Raw genomic sequence first — 16,557 nt, forward strand, 5'->3', positions numbered from 1 at the left:
GGGAAAGATGAAGACTCTCATCTCTGTGTGATGGATGGACCAGGCACATGGAACACGGACATATATCTGGCTACGCCGTGGGCTTTACAGCGTGATTTGCAGTCAATGAAGGGATCCTCTCCTGGGTGGGATCCCATGTAATGTAGCGATGGCATCAGAAGTTTGTAAGTAAACCAAAACTTACCTCATCGTTCTGGCAGTGGGCACTTACCTGCAGGCATCCTAGCCCAACGTACACGTGAGGCTACGTGGAGCTACATCAGGAAGCCTGATGAGGTTTCCAGGAGCCTGGAAAACTTTAGTATGCTGCCTGCATTATGATTCTGGGTATAAGGGAAATACAGCCTGAGGGTCTGAACCAGTACGCACTGACGACAAGGGAAAGATTCCCACTGAAGGTGATGGGGTGCCTTTGTCCTCCATCCTAAATTCCAGCTGGGATGGAAGGGGAACCAAGTCCATGAATATCTGGCTATGGGCAGAGGGAAAAGATCGACCTTGCTTCCTTCCTTCCTCCCTTTCTTCACATTAACATTTCTGCAAAGACATTCATGTTGTTACATTTTATTGAAACTGAAATTTTAAAAATATTTGTCATTTTAAGATAGAAGGAAAAAACCCACCAATTTTATTGTTTAAAATGAGCGCTGTAACTCTAATATACTAGTCAAGGTCCTAGAAAGTGGAATGAAGACAGGGATTGAGTAAAGGTGGGGTTTTTTGTTTGGTTCGTTGGGGTTTTTTTTCATTCACTTGCCTTGCCAAGGAGGTCACCCTGCCTCTCTTGGATTAAAAATAATATGAGTTAATGTACCCTCTAAGGGACTTTGGTTTTGTGACTCAGAGGTCTTGAAGCAATCTTTTATCCTGACAGATAATGTATTTCTGGCATGTCTGTTGCATCTCCACACTTTTCTTCTAGGCACCCACTGTTGTCATGGCTACAGTAGCCATACTCTGAAAAATAATAAATAAATAAATAACCCCCTCTTTCAAAGTAAAAGAAAACCGTATTTGTTCTGTATGCAAAAAGTGGTTTTCTCCGCCAGACATTTTAATATTACAAACAACTTTAAATTACTAGAATTATGTTTAAAAATCCAGTTTTATTCCCACAAATTTTAAGCTGGACTATACTGAGTCTGTCTCATCAACAGCCGAGCTCATGGTTGGACACTGCTGGCATAATAAGCAGCATTGAAACCTGAAACATGTCATGAATCAGCATCTCCTCACTACCCTGTGAAGGGAAATCTCCCCCAGAAAATTGGTGAGACTCCTTAATCCATGAAGATCAAATATTGCAAGATGCAGGTAGCAAAAGATTTCTTTAATGCAAGTAACATGGGCAGTGGGGACAGAATCTGTGGTGTAACTCCATTACATGTGGACAGATCCAGCTTCAGGAATACAATTAAAATGACATGTTTCTAAATGTGACCTCCAAATAATCATGCTAACCAGTAGATGACTCTGCTTTGAGCCAACTCTTCTAGCCTCAGGGACTGAAAATAAATAGCACAGATTTTTAATTCTCTCACTACTGAGCTCTATAAAGCTAGTACAGCTATAGATCAAGAAGAATATTATTTTTATTTGTTTACATAAGGCATCATGCCTTATCACACAAGGCAGACAGTCCCAACTGCCTCACTCATGGCTGCTGGGAAGCTTTTGCGAAGCCCCGCGTGCTCTCCGTGTCACGCCGTCCTTCCCCCATCGCTGCTTACAGAGGTCTTCACTTGAGTCCCGCAGCCAAATTCTCATCTCAGTTGCGCTGTCACTAAAACAAATACCTTCACTGTGGTGCACGGGCACAACTACATGTAGGGCGTGCAATTTGCACAGCTTTCTGTCACTTGCTGCCTTTCTTCCTCAAAATGTTCAGAGGAAGCCTGCTTATGTTACTGCATGGCAGAGTGTTTCTATATGGTCAAACCTTGGCTTCCACGATGCTTGCGTAGATTCCTTCCTTTTGGAAATGCAATAGCTCCTCTGCCTGGTCACGTATAAACACTGTTGCTCTGGATAATGTCTTAGGTCTCTGACTCTGAAAGAGATTTAATTTCTTTTTGGCAATAGCAAACCTACTTGCTAATACAATTTAGTGGAGTTTTAATCAGTGCCACCAGGCTGCTCACAGAGCAGCTCCCGGACATCTGCCATACATTTCCCACATCTGACAGGACTTTTCCCAAGGCGCATGCCATTTATCAAGGAAGGCATGTAATGTTGCCTGTTACCAAAACCTGTTCTCTTAATGTATGTGTAATGAGGTGGCTAATGCTTTGTGAGTAGGAGTGCCTAGCCTTAATAGCCAGAGATATGCACTAAATGTTACCATAGGCTTTTCATTCACCCTGCACAAAAAAATGCATATATGTTTGCATACAATAATAATTTTCCAAATATGATTAAAAATTAAATATAAGATTTTTCTTTTAATTTTTACTTTGCAGCTCCGTTAATCAGAGGAAAAACAAAACAGAAAAATGCAATGTCTGTAACTGTTGTGGTAATCTTAACACTGAGAAGTCCACAATACCTAAGCCCAAAGAACTCTTCATAACTGAACGATATAAAGCTGAAAATAAACATTTATGGAGACAATGGAATTGTTAGAAGCGATGTATAAATTCAGGGGAAAGACTGTGCTGATCTGCCTGGTAGCCTTTCTGATCTCAATACTACAGACAGTACTTCTAACTGATTTATGATTTTTGTTTGTTCTGGGCAAACTATAAGTTCTTGCCTTCTGGTATAAGCAAGAGTCCAAGACCCGTAGCTTTTTTTAAAGGCAGTCTTTCACCTTCCCTGTTATAACCAATATATATTCTCCCTTGCTATCTTTTTTCTTAGAAGGTCAAAGCACTTTCTTTGTCTTTGCTGTGCAGCATTTCTGCAGCTGAAGCTGCTGTTGGGAGCATGCCACCCTCCAGGTCCAGAAGCCCAGGCTGCAGGGCACTGCCTTCTCTGGTCGCACAGCTACTCAGCTTTCTATTTCTCCAGAACGACGCCCTTTGACTTCCTATTTCTTTCTGGGGTTTTCCTATAGCTATTCACTACAGACTGCTTGGTACAGACCGCTACGCCCCTGCGCAGTGATTTTAATAACAGGAACCCCCAAATAGTTTTGCTCAGTATGTCTCTTACTGGGAAAACCTCCTCATCCCTACACATTTGTCCCCAGCAAAGGCCAGGCTCTCTCATTTCTTCCTTCACAAAACGCCTATTGTACAACCCCCGAAGAGCCGCAGCGTGTGCCTCATTGGATTCCAGCTGGCCTGGCGTGCAGGGCTACAGCCACCTGCTTGGTTTATGACTCTGGGCAAGCTGCTTCACTTCTGTGAGATGTCATCTATTAAACTGCAATGGTCTTTGAGACCAAGTAACCCTCTGGCACCCCCCGCCTAAGAACTACTGCTTCAGCATTTAACTGAGCTGTACATTTACGGGATTAAAGGATCTGGTTTCTCTTACTAGGTCAGTTTATGCTGTAGTAATTAGCCTTATCCTCAGCTTACAATTAGTCTCACACCAAAGCCCCAGAGCTTGTTATGGCTTGAAATTTGGAAACGTTCAGATCTGTATCCCACTGGTGTAATTGTAAACATAGTTTGTAAACTTGTACAACTCTGTATGCTCTACTTACATGTATACAAAACACTTAAAACTAGTAATTTAAGCTTGAACGTATGTGTTTCTCCTAACACAAGGATACTGAATGTGACAGGGGAGTTTCCAGAGAAACGTACGTGAAGCACTACAACAGGGGAGCACACAGCGCAGTCCCAGCAAACCCGAGATGCACGTATACTTCAAACGTGCCAGTGAATGCTTGACTAAATAAATGACTTGAAACTGGAGCTATTTACAAGTATTCTAAAGAATTCCCTTATCACATAGCGATTTCTGGCATTATCATTTAACCCCATCAGTAAAATTATTGTTGAGCATATATTAGAAAGAGTGAAAAATATCTTTCTCTGCTTAAGAAATATGTTGACACTTTTAATGACTATTCTACCAGGAGTTGCTTAAAAGAAGGCCAAAATTATTTTCATGAACCAATCCCTTCTTCACTAAAATGTTAGAAGTCAAGCAGACAATTACTTCTAATAGGTTTAAGTTGAATAGTTTAAGCATTTACTTTATTTTTTTCCCATAATATCTCTACGTAGCTCTTGAATTTATAGATTATGACAGTCACTGCTAGGAGACAAATACATAAATTAGATATAAACTTAGATATTTAGTATATTTGTATTTTATATTATGCAGATAAATTAGCAAGTTGCATGTGATTTTACTTCAGAAGCAGTCATCTGAGTTTCAAGGCACTGTGAGAAAGAACAGAGGCCTGCAATATATGTTAAGTGAAATTGTTAAACACTTTTGTAATAAGAAACACATATTATACTCAGTGATATAAACATAGGAAAATATGAGATTAAACAGAGTTATAACCTAGCAATTTGGAGGATCCTGTGAGATCATAGCCCAGATGGGATGCATCTGCTCATCTCTCTGGAAAATTGGTCCAGTATATTTCTGAGAATGATTGTGGGCATTTGAGCACTGTTGGTGTAGTGGAGAATGGACCCAGCATTAACAAGCACGTATCACCTTCAGTCATGCATTTGAAATTATGAATCCTCATGTCCCCCAATTGACTTTGATTCTTTCCCTAATACAGAAAAAGCTTACCTTTTTTTGTTTGTTTTATTCCCTTCCCCGCTCCCTCCCCATTAGTCTGATGAGTTCAGAGCTACCTAGATCTGGTAATCTGGTAGAATCAGATAAACTAGATTATGGCACAGTGAGAGCACTATTATTAGCCTATACAGGTAAATTAGGACTAAGAACACCTGGAAGCAAGGGAATTTCCAAACATGGGCTAAGACTTTATGAAGTGTGTTATGAAATAGAAATTTTTATCATAGAATTTCATTACTAAACTGATGTTTCGGCTTCCGTTGTCTAACAGCATCATGTGTATTCACCTCTAGTTTTTCAGTAGTCTGTGCTATTTTTCCTTAGAAGATTCCTGTGCTCAACACCACCTCTGCCTGGTGTGTGCAGGGTGCACCACTGCTGAATGACCTACCTTCGCTTTATCTAACCCAAGCTGGCTAGATGGGAGCCAGGTCTGATTTGAAAGCAAGTACATCACGAGGAAGGCTTATGGATTTGCTCAAGCACACCAATACCTTAATGAAGCCATCTAGCTTTCAAACTAGAGCTTGCCCGGAGCAATCAACCCCTGACCTGCCTACTGCAGAGTGCCAGGCTTATTTGTGTCCGTGGAGTATTGGCTACCGCAATCTGAGAACACAAACTGATGGGAAAATGCTCCTGTTTTGTATATGTGGTGATTTTTGCCTTCGACAACAACAGATGGTGAGATGGATCCTGACTTTTAACTTGAAATATCTGCAACAGAGATATTAATCGGAGCTAGTTGTAGAGATGCCTCTTACAGTCAATTGAGACAAATAGCTTCTTTCATGAGGGCCTCTATTAGATGTCCACAAAAGATGAGTCATTCTGCAACAATCCAGATGAAGCTCACCTAAAGCATAAAACAACTTCTACTTTTATCACCAAATACACACTGCATCACTGAATATCACATCACATACTCAGTGCTTTGAACATCCTAGTGGATTTTAGTTGGAATTGGCTGACATGCAGTCAGTGGAATCAAAGGTTACATCATAATCCCAAACAGCATCTTCTGCACTGTCAGCTAAGCTGTTTGATTCTGTGATCTTCAAGCTTTACTCATTGGTAACAGAAGAAATCGATGCTACCAACACGCATTGCTACAGATGCTCTCTACAGCATCAGCTGGAGCTCTAAAACACTTGCCGCAATCCTTAAGATTGTCTTGAATGACTTATTGCATAGCCCCTCTCTTTGGATAATTCTTGACTCTGGTATTACATCTCCCCCAGAAGTTAAACAACAAGCTGTTTACTGGTGATAATCCTTCTAGAGCATGCAAGAAGAATTGCAACTGCTGCGCTACAGTGAACAAGGGAGTGCTAATATGGTATGCTATGTTGCCAGGAGTTGCGCAAAGTGTTACCAGACATGATGTTACCTCGGCAAGGATTGTGCCTTATGACAGAATGATAGCCTGTGTAGTCTATATACATACATAGTTAGAGATGACCTCTTATTGTGTCTAATCCTCTTCCAATATGATACCTTTGTTACTGACATGAACAAATTCCAACCTAATCCAGTCCCCTCCTCACAAGGGAACAGGTGCAGCAGAAGATCCAGGTCTTTGTGCACTGTGTGCCACCTGAGCTGGCAGGTGTCCCCGTGTAGCAAAGCATCACACCTTCTGATTCTTCAGCTTTAATTTTACCTTGCCATTTGGACCCACTGTTCTAGCTAGAAAGAAGCTTCATATTCTATCAAGAGTCTCCCCAGGCATCTTCAGAAAGCAAGAAAGAAGTCAAAACTTTTCAGGATTAATCCATTTCAGTGAAGTTTCATTCCCCCCTCTCCCTGCCATTTGACTGTCCTGCCTTTGGCTCAGTCAGGTCATAACATCCCAGGTGTATAAAACACTTCTGTACTGTTTCTCTTACTTCACAAAAGTAGTAGATGAACTGATAGCAAATTTACCCTGCCCATAATTTTTCTAATCCATTGGTTTATCCATGCTATGGCCAGTATAGGGCTGTCGTGTAATAGCTACCATAGCTGGAAGCCAGTTTGGTGGTTTTTTTTTTTTGTTTTGTTGTTTTTTTTTTTTTTTTTTTTAAATTTTATTAAAATGGTGAACAACTGCAATACAAAGGAAATCTTGAAGAAAGGTCACATGCAGGTTAGATTAGATGATCTGTCAGTCAGGTAACTCTAAGTCTTCTGGTAGTAACAACCAGTTACTGCTAGTTAACTGTTGTTAGACCTAGTCACTGAGCCTGGGTGGTTTTCTAGGCACTACTCAGCCACAGCTGAGAAATTGGCTTACAAACGAAGACCTGTTCTCCACAGGGAGGAAGGCATAGCTGTCTGATGGCTTTTGCAGCTCCTTTCTTCTTTGGTCTACTCTGGAAAAAGGCATTCTCAACAAGATTAACACCACCCTGTATTGATAGATAGAGAATTCAAACCACTCAAATAGAAAATTATGAGGAAGTTCAGAAAACTGCTGGCAAGATGTTATTCTCTCTTGCTTTCTGTAACAGTGTTAGACCAGTCTCTATGTATGCTTCAAATATTTTTGCAGCCTTCTTTGCAGTTCATTTTTATTACAATTTAATAGTTCTTACCATTGGAGACACTGTCTCACCTAACCATCTAGTTATTCTTCTTATTTTCCTACAAACAACATACAGGGGAAGGGCTGGACATTCTGCATATCCTAGTACAGTTGCAAATCACTCAAGCAAAATATATCCCTGTCCAGGAGAGAGAACAGATTTATGCTTGAGAATTAGGACAACTTAGTTTCATTACACACCAAGTCAAAGAACAGCTGCTGAATCTGATGCTAATTCTTAAAATGAAATATGTGGAAATCCCAGATTATTTGCTTCCATGCACAGTTCTTTCTTCTTTTCACCCTCCCCCTCATTTCAACAAAATACCAATATTTATTCTCAGAAGGGAAGACATTCACAAAAAGTGCATAGATTCCAAATCCAGGCAGTGTGCTCAGTCGCATTTGTGTATTACATATCCACAATAATTATGAATATCCATAATAAAGCTACAATTACGCATAAACCCGTAGTTGCTCCACATCATCCTTCTCTGCACTGAGTAGATGTCTCCTGCTAACAGTTATATCCACCTCTCATTTGCTCCCATCTTTCCAGTGCTAAGTTTCTACAGGGAATACTGCTGTGGTCAGAGCTGTGTACAAAGTTTTTTGCCTGTATAGGTCAGATTTGTGTCCAGGAGCTCCTGTCCTGCCCTCCGTCCCCACATATGTCAAGAGGAAAAGATATTTGGTGAAGAACTCCACAACCTTCATAGCCTGGCAGTTAAAAAAAAAAAAAAAAAAGTCACACACACACCGCCCCCCCCCAATTGTTTCCACCCTTTTATTGTTACAGACAGGAGAGGCAAGAGGCAAATATTTCCTCATTTATAAAATCTGTTGATAACATAATTAACAAATTCAAGGGACTTTTGCAACTGTTCTCATACTCTGTTAAAATAATCCAAAAGCAAGATGCATTCATTCTGTGCAAGATCCCTCCTGGTTTGTTTTGCGTGGAACCACTAGCTTTAAGGTAATTATCCTTCAGACTGGCTACAACTGGGATGATAAATCCTTAAAACTGAGGTTGTTGATTGCATCATATTAATTGGAGACTTTGATGCTGCTATTGCTCTGTATCCCCAATGGACATTTTGGAGAAAAAAATCCCATCTTTTCTTTCTCTGAGATCATAGAATCATAGAGCAGTTTGGGTTGGAAGGGATCTTTAAAGGTCATCTAGTCCAACCCCCCTGCAACAAGCAGGGACATCTTCAACTAGATGAGGTTGCTCAGAGCCCCGTCCAACCTGACCCTGAATAATTCTAGGGATGGGGCACCTACCACCTCTCTGGGCAACCCGTTCCAGTGTTTCACCACCCTCATCATAAAAAATGTCTCCCTTATATCCAGTCTAAATCTACCCTCTTTTAGTTTAAAACCATTACCCCTTGTCCTATTGCAACAGGCCCTGATAAAAAGTTTGTCCCCATCTTTCTTATAAGCCCCCTTTAACTCTATCCCAGCTGAAACCAGGACAGTACTGAAAGGTCTCCCTGCAGCCTTCTCTTCTCCAGGCTGAACAACCCCAATTCTCTCAGCCTTTCCTCATAGCAGAGGTGTTCCAGCCCTCTGATCATTTTTGTGGCCCTCCTCTGGACCCTCTCCAACAGCTCCATGTCTTTCCTGAGCTGAGGACCCCAGAGCTGGATGCAGCGCTCTAGGTGGGGTCTCACCAGAGCAGAGTAGAGGGGCAGAATCACCTCCCTCGACCTGCTGGCCATGCTTCTTTTCATGCAGCCCAGGATACGGTTGCTTTTCCGCGCTGCGAGCGCATGTTGCCGGCTCATGTCCAGCTTTTCATCCACCAGTACCCCCAAGTCCTTCTCTGCAGGGCTGCTCTCAATCCCTTCATCCCCCTGCCAAATAGCCGTACTTCATAGCTACAAAAAGATACTTGTCCACCATATTTCAGAGACACAGGTCTGCATATTGAAGTGATAGTGCAAATCCTTGCTGAAGTAACTGCAAGAAAGTGGGTGGAAGCTTTGAGGAATAAGCATTAGGAACTGCATTACTGCTTTCACCCCAACTGATTGGAGAAACACAAAAATCGCTGGGAAACATTTTCAGTAGTCAACAATTTCCCATGCTTCCCCACTGACTTGCTACTTCACAGTAGAATAAACAGCTTCAGAGGAGATAGAAACAACTCACTGGAATCCACATCTAGTTGCATTCAGTAGCACACCCAAAAAGCAGTGAAGGGTAGTGTCAGCTGGCTAACAGAAATACTGAGAAACACAGCATACAGATATTTGTACAATGAAGCAGAAGTAAATTCCCATTTTGAAAGCCTCATCAGGAAACAGCTTGCTGGCTGGAGAAAAGGATTTGTGCTTTTAAGTTTTCTTCTTGTATCAGGCAGATGTATTTAGCTACTTAAGTGGCAGACATTATTCTGGTTGCAAGTCATGGGGATAGCTTATTGTTTTATTTAATAAAGCAGTCTGAATTATATTTATAAAGAGTGCAGCACAGAGCCATCTGCATTAAGGAAAAGGATGAGGGTTTTCAGAGAATTAGGAATGCATAGTTTTTAAGAAATTATATTAGGGCTTCTGAACTGAAGCTGGACTATGCAGTTTGGAAGTGCCTGCATCAGGAATTTGCTTTAATCCCAATCCAGAGTTACTTTAAGATTGCTTAAAAGCATCTCTAAAACCTCAGTCCAGGATTTTAATCTCTAGCTATTACTGCCTAGTGTTACTCAAAGCAACTGATGTTTGAATGGAGCACCAATAACTCTCAAGAGTTTTCAAGACATAGGGCTTTTGCTGCTGGTGTCCCAATAACCAGACCTTGGTTAAGACTATGCTGCACACTTGGGCCAAGCAAATCTCCCAGCCCATTTCAGCCACACAAGCTGCTGTGAGAGGGTCCCAGACTCACCAGAAACAGCAACCAGCAGCAGCCTCCACCTCTCAGCTGGCATTTCTGTTAGCTGTACTAGTCTTACTTTCCCCCCTGCCCTTTCCTTTTCTCTCTAAACATAGACTAGGTTAGTTTATATCAGCTGAGAAGGCATTCCTAATCTGGGTGGAGGGTTATTGCTTTCAGGTGACCAGCAGTAATTATTAGCTAGCCTGTGTTGGCTCCCTCCTGAGTCTGGAACAAGCAGATCAGTGTAGGTCAGCCGGCCGGGGCTGGAGGAGTGGCACCCTCAGCCGCTCACTGCATCCAGCTGTGCTCCAGCTGCTTGAGCTACTCTGTGATCCACAGTTTGCATTTATTCCTGAAAGGCTGACAATGACAATAAAACTATTCCATCCTGGAATAAAAGGAAGGAAGATGGACAGGTGAAGTTTGATAGCGATCAAAAAGAAAGGCTCATGACACAAGCAGATAACAAAGGACATCCAGCAAGAAAATAGTCCACCTTTGCAGTAACTATACAAAGTAAACAAACCCACTTTACAACATACATTTGGTTTCCTTTGATATTATATGCGGTCAATGTCCAGGGTCTTCCCTTTGTTTTTTAGTATTTTGTGTATTTCTTCTAGTACTTTACTGCAGAGACCATTGTATAAAGCAAAACTTATTTTTTCTAGCTCCCTTTACTATCAATATTATATTTACATTTATGTTCAGCAGATCAGCAAGGAGGAAAAGAAATTGAATCACTGTAGGAAACTCCTCCAGTTATGCCCATTGCTCACATGCCTTCTGCTTTACAGTGGCTGTAGATATGACACTCGGAAGTCTGTAGATGATTGCATTTCCTAGCAACAAGGGCTCCTTGACGTATGGAAAATACATTTGCCCTCTGTTACACACCTAGCCTTTGGTTGGACCGAGGGAAAAGCTGGACACGTGCAAACGCTCCATATGGCCGGGAATTTGCTGGTGCCTCCCATCATGCAGAAGGGGTGGGAAGGACTTCAGCCCCCCATGGTTTGTGCCTGCGGAGGCAGGCTTTAAGGCATTTCCTGCAAGATGGAGGGAAATTGGAGAAAAGCTTTTTTACTGAATCAAATCTCAATATCAGGACTGATTTTCTAAGGTACTCTCTAACTTCTACTCATGCACATTTTCATAAGAGGTCTGAATGCCCAGCACTTTACGGAGCCTGAAAGGACTCGTGGTATGATGTGGAAACCTTTCAATTAACAAGCAAATCCAAAACTGGTAGGGAACGAGAAAGAGTTTCAACTTTTTGTTCCCATTCACTTTCTGACATCCTCTTCGGGTGATGCACTGAGGTCGTAACCTCTTCCTAGGGCTTCTGCACAATGTATCCCCAAATTCTCGTAGCTGCACAGGCAAGAAGAGCCCATGTATTGACTGAACACTGGAAGACATACAGTTAAAAACTCAGTATGCGATCTGTTTTAGTAAGGAACAGAATTAAAAGCATTGAAATAAAGTCAAAAAATATACTGGACATAAATGACTGCTGTGACAGGAAAATGAGAACAACTTTCATGTTTTTATTGCTGCCTTAGAAGCAATTGATAAACAGTACACTTCATATATAAATGAGCATGTGTCAATATATGACAACAAAAATAAATTACAGTGACATAGTATTTAACTTTACAAGGTTGTACAAAATTTCCAAATATGAATAGATTTCAACTTAAAAATTTGAAATAAGTTAAAACTTCAACTATTCTGAAGACTTGAAAAATATACATACAATTTCACTCAATCACATCATTTACAGTATGATTTTTTAAGCTGTTTAGTCTTATACACCCATATATTTTTGACTGTATTAGTGGAATATATCCTGCTATATGCAGCTTTACTGCACTGGGATAGTGAAAGGGGTTCCCTGAGGGCACAGAACAGGCTTTGAGTGTTTATATTTTAAGTAATTTGATTACATTTATTAACTAGAAATACAAAACCAAAGCATTATTTATCTGTCCTATAAAGAGAGATTGATTTATCTGCTCTTGCTAGAATTTCCATTGATGCTAATGAGAATTTTGAAGAAGGCTTAACAGCAGGATTGAGCTAAAGTAAGTCTGTTCAGCCAGGATGATTTAGGTCACATCATTTAATGTAATATTTGAAGAATATCTGTTTTGTATTAGGCTACGTAGCTAGTCATGGCTATGCACTGAGATATTTGCTTCCACAACTAATAGGAAAATATATTTGACATGGTACTTTAAAGTAATAGGATGGATTATGGACTGGTGTTTTTAACACCTCAATTATATGCACTTGATTATTTTATTAGATTTTATGAAGATTAAAAGCACTAGACAAACCCCTTTGTCTGTGAGCGTGTGATAATTGAGAATGCCGAGGGTCTAATTCAAGCTGTAAAATAAGGTAAGGTAGAGGAGATTCATACACAGCTGCATTGCTCCCGATACCTAAGATAACATAGTTAATCTAAAGCTGGTGCAAACAGACTCTGTGCACCGTCAAAAGGGCAAAAGCTCGCTAATTCAGAAAACATCAGTAAGGAAACAGAGAAAGGAAGAAATTGGAACAAACTGGCACATGTGAGAAAATTGCTCAGTCATCAAAAATAGAGGAAGACGCTCATGCAGCCAGAGGTGAGTCTTAAACTGTCTGCAATGAATTCGGGAAGAAAGGAAAAAGAAATCCAAGATGTCCATTTGTGCGACTGAATTTTCTCTTCTCTAAATATGCTAAAATATCCATCAGAATGCTGCATCAGTAACCTGCAATCCTTCCTCCAAACAAATAAATGTTATACATACATCATTTAAATGAGAAAGAAAAAAAGAAGTCATAAGCGAGCCAGAGATGAGCAATTCCTCATTTCCATTTTTCTCTAATGCTATTGGCAATAAAGGCCACTGCAGTTTTACAATTAAGCTGGAAATGATCTTAGAAGCCGCCGTTTTTGTTGTGTGACTGTGCTGTCATCAGGCAGCAGGAAGGAGGAAGGGAACTGGAAGGAGATACATGGCTGCTGATGGTTCGCTGTGCTTGCTCCGTGTTCTCCCAGAGAATTTCTTTGCAGGCTCGTGCCCGGTGAGAGGAGGGTACGGGATGCGCGGGCGGAGGTTTGGGAGGCAGAGGGGAGGCCACGCAGCACAGCCCCATGCCGTGGCGCAGGGGCCTGGCCGCCTCCTGCCTGGCTGGGGGGAAAATGTGCATTTCAGAAGCACAGCAGGAATCTTTCCATCAGCTGGAGCTGGGCTTGGAGCAGCCTCCAGAAAAGGCCGGCGTTCGCAGACGCTAAGAGAGCACAGAGCAATTTCACCGAGCAACCGACTGTGTCACCAAGTGAATTGATAGCAGCCAAAGAATATTGTGGCATATGGAGTCAAAATTTCCTCTTACATATCTACGACTGCAAAGAGAGTACTCCCAGACTGAGGGGAATGACAATTTCCCCAAAGGAAAGGATCTACATGATGAAGACTTCCAAACACTTTCTCCAGACTGTTTACCCCTCTTGCAACTTCTAATCTCAAATTAGTTTAATCAAAACAATTACAATTTTCTTAATTGCTTGTTCTGTGTTCTGCCCCTGTGTTGGGTTCAGAGAGGAAAAAAGAACATGGAAATGCATTTCAAAAGTTCAAGCAATGTCTAGCGGTTATGTAAACCTTACCTCGCCAACTGCTTGGCACACAGTGTATTATTGTACAATCAGATATGACTTTTATATCACATCATTTACTTTTTATCTTAACTAGCAAGCCACTCTATGAGCAGCAACTAAAGAAATGAGTTTATCAGCTTATATTAATGCAATTGTTATCAGGGGCATACAGGGTAAAAGTCATTTGTAGATTACAATAATATATTTGCAAGGAAAGTTCCCCACGGGAAGGTGCCACCTGATTAGGTTTATGTGGAGGGTTAAAAAAAAAAAAAAAAAAAAGATGTTAAAGCATCTTGGCAGGAGAAAATCTCTTAAGAGCACAATGTTCCACCGTGATAGTTCAGTGTGAGCCAAGTTTTGACAGCATATTTTGGGCTGATACCCGTGCAGTGAAAGGAGAATTGTGAGAGCTCATAGGACACCTGACCTGGGCCAACGTGTTTATTTTTCTACCAACACATGGCCATCCACCTTCTGCCCCTTCTGCAGCGCTGGCGGTCATTCCAGAGGGGAGGATGCCTACAAAGGCATTTGACTCTGTCTCAGTACATCTTTTCTTACTCTTGTTTTTATTAGCTGGATAAGAAAAGGTTCCTCCAAAACATTGCTACCAAGGAAAACAATCGCTCTCCATCATTATCCACCTCTACTCTTCCAATTAATGTGCTAGTGTTTTGCAAACCACCGTCAATATGAGCTCGGACCGATTATTCTTTCTGAGAGTTTACCAAGACATAGAATTTAATTAGTCAGCAGAAGTAAGGCAGCTGTTAGCAAAAAAAGAGCACCTTGGCCAATAATTTAAAAAAAGCTAATATTTTGTATAATATCTAAATGGATGGCTATGACAAGATCAATACACAGCAGACTTTGAGTGAATGCTCAAGCACTGTCTTTTTATGTAGCAGAAGGTGAGGGACTCCTTTCTACTGCTTCCTAATTATTTAATCAGTTTGCACTAAGTTCAGCTCCACTGGTTTTGGCTGAAGAAAATCAGTATTTGATAAGGACTTAAACTACAAATCCCTTTTTATGAAAGCGATTTCTGGGCCGCTTAATTATCACATGTAATTTGCCCGTATACTTCAAAATCAGAAAGAACCAGGAAAATGTCAATTTATTTAAAATATTCAAGCCTTAAAAATATATATTCAGATATTGTCTCTGGAACTTGTTTTGCTCCATAATCAGAAGAATGGCACAGAAAGCTTTCAAGTAATAGGAACAGGAAAGCATATCAGGAAACACATAAAATATGTTCATCAGATTCCTGTAATGTTATCACTATTTGTATCACAAAAATACCCGCTATGTCCAAATAGAAGCAGGAAGCTCATGACTCTTTCTTGTAACAACTTGTGTTGACTGGCGTGGCCCACACCCTTCCCCCCGCGGGGTGGCAGGGGCCTGAGCTCAGTGCCAGTGTGGCACTAGGCAGGAGTCCCGCGACTGGCGGTGCAGGGCTCCGGAGTGGAAGAGGGGCAAAAATCCTGCGATCAGCGCTGAGGCAGGAAGAACTGGGGGAAGAGTCACCTGGGTGAGGGGACACCTCTGGAAACCCAGGGATAATTTGTGGGAATAAAACTACGTCTCCTTCAATGACCTCTTCTAATGTCTACGGCTTACAGCCGCAAAACTTCACATTATATTCAGCGTTTTCTTAATTGTTTCAGAAAGCAATGAATGGTAATTTGTGCTTTTTTAGGCTTTAACTCTAGATTAGGCACTTTTGTGCACTGAGTATACTGATTTCAATGATCTTTCCCTATGCAGCTTGCTTCTGAGAGCAGATGTGAATCTGTAGTCTTACTCTGTATTTCACCTCTAACGATGGATACTGCATCAGTCAATGCGCACTGTACGGAGTACAAAAAAAAAGGGCACTCGTGCTTATTAGTTTAAGTTTCTCTTGCATTCAGTGGTGTGGTAGTTCCTCATACTGATAATTCCAGTCTCACAGTAGGGAGCAAAACTCAGGAGCTTGTCTCCTCAGGCAGTACCAATAACTGTGGGGAAATGCGCAACTACTTCTGTAGCTATACTATTTTGAAAACAAGTCTGAAAGGGCCCTCCATCGTATTCAGTGAAGTGTGTGGGCAGAGCAGGAGACGAAGTCTCTTCTGTCCTTACACACAGAAGTTTTTGTTCAGATTAGCCTATGGTCAAGACACCATGCTCATTTTGAATAAAGGAGCCAAATATTTACTCAGAGATTCTTCCACAGTCTGAACAGTGGAAAGGCTTTGTCCTAATAACAATCAGTTGTAAACTAAAGACCATAACTGAAGATATGAAGCAAGCAAATGAATCTATTTCTGAATCAGAAAAAAATCACACCACTGGAGGAAAAAAGCTGCTGAACTCTAGCTACATCTGATTTAATATAATTTTGCAGGTGCTAAAAAATGGCATACTTCTATACTGATGGAAGAGGGAATTGGACAGGTATATTCAATGTGTAGGTCTTGAATAGGTATATTCAATATGTTCATTCAATAGGTGTATTCAATAGGACGGTACTGAATCCACATGAAAAGTAAAAATAATGAGTGGAGAAAAGTACCGAGCATCAGGATACACTGCACATGTCTGTTTCTTGTGATGTATCCGCACAACAGAGTGCAGCACCATGCAGGGTTCAAAGTCAATTGGGTTATATGTTTTACCCTCACGGTGTTAATTGGTCTGTGCCACAACGATAGTCATTCTTAAAATGGACTCATTA

At 41.1% G+C, this 16,557-nt stretch overlaps 1 long non-coding RNA gene across 1 annotated transcript; it reads right to left on the reverse strand.

The window, feature by feature from the left end:
• Positions 1 to 1,693: 1,693 nt before the first annotated feature.
• On the reverse strand, positions 1,694 to 10,260 carry LOC148053266 (uncharacterized). Its single transcript, XR_015707975.1, has 3 exons — positions 10,181 to 10,260; positions 1,940 to 2,050; positions 1,694 to 1,783 (listed from the first exon to the last, which is right to left on the reverse strand). It is a non-coding gene; the product is annotated as an uncharacterized LOC148053266 (long non-coding RNA).
• Positions 10,261 to 16,557: the final 6,297 nt, after the last annotated feature.

This window comes from Nipponia nippon, unplaced genomic scaffold (assembly GCF_047370975.1).
Source record: "Nipponia nippon isolate SJK-2023a ecotype South Korea unplaced genomic scaffold, ASM4737097v1 scaffold_4, whole genome shotgun sequence".
NCBI classification, from domain to species: domain Eukaryota; kingdom Metazoa; phylum Chordata; class Aves; order Pelecaniformes; family Threskiornithidae; genus Nipponia; species Nipponia nippon.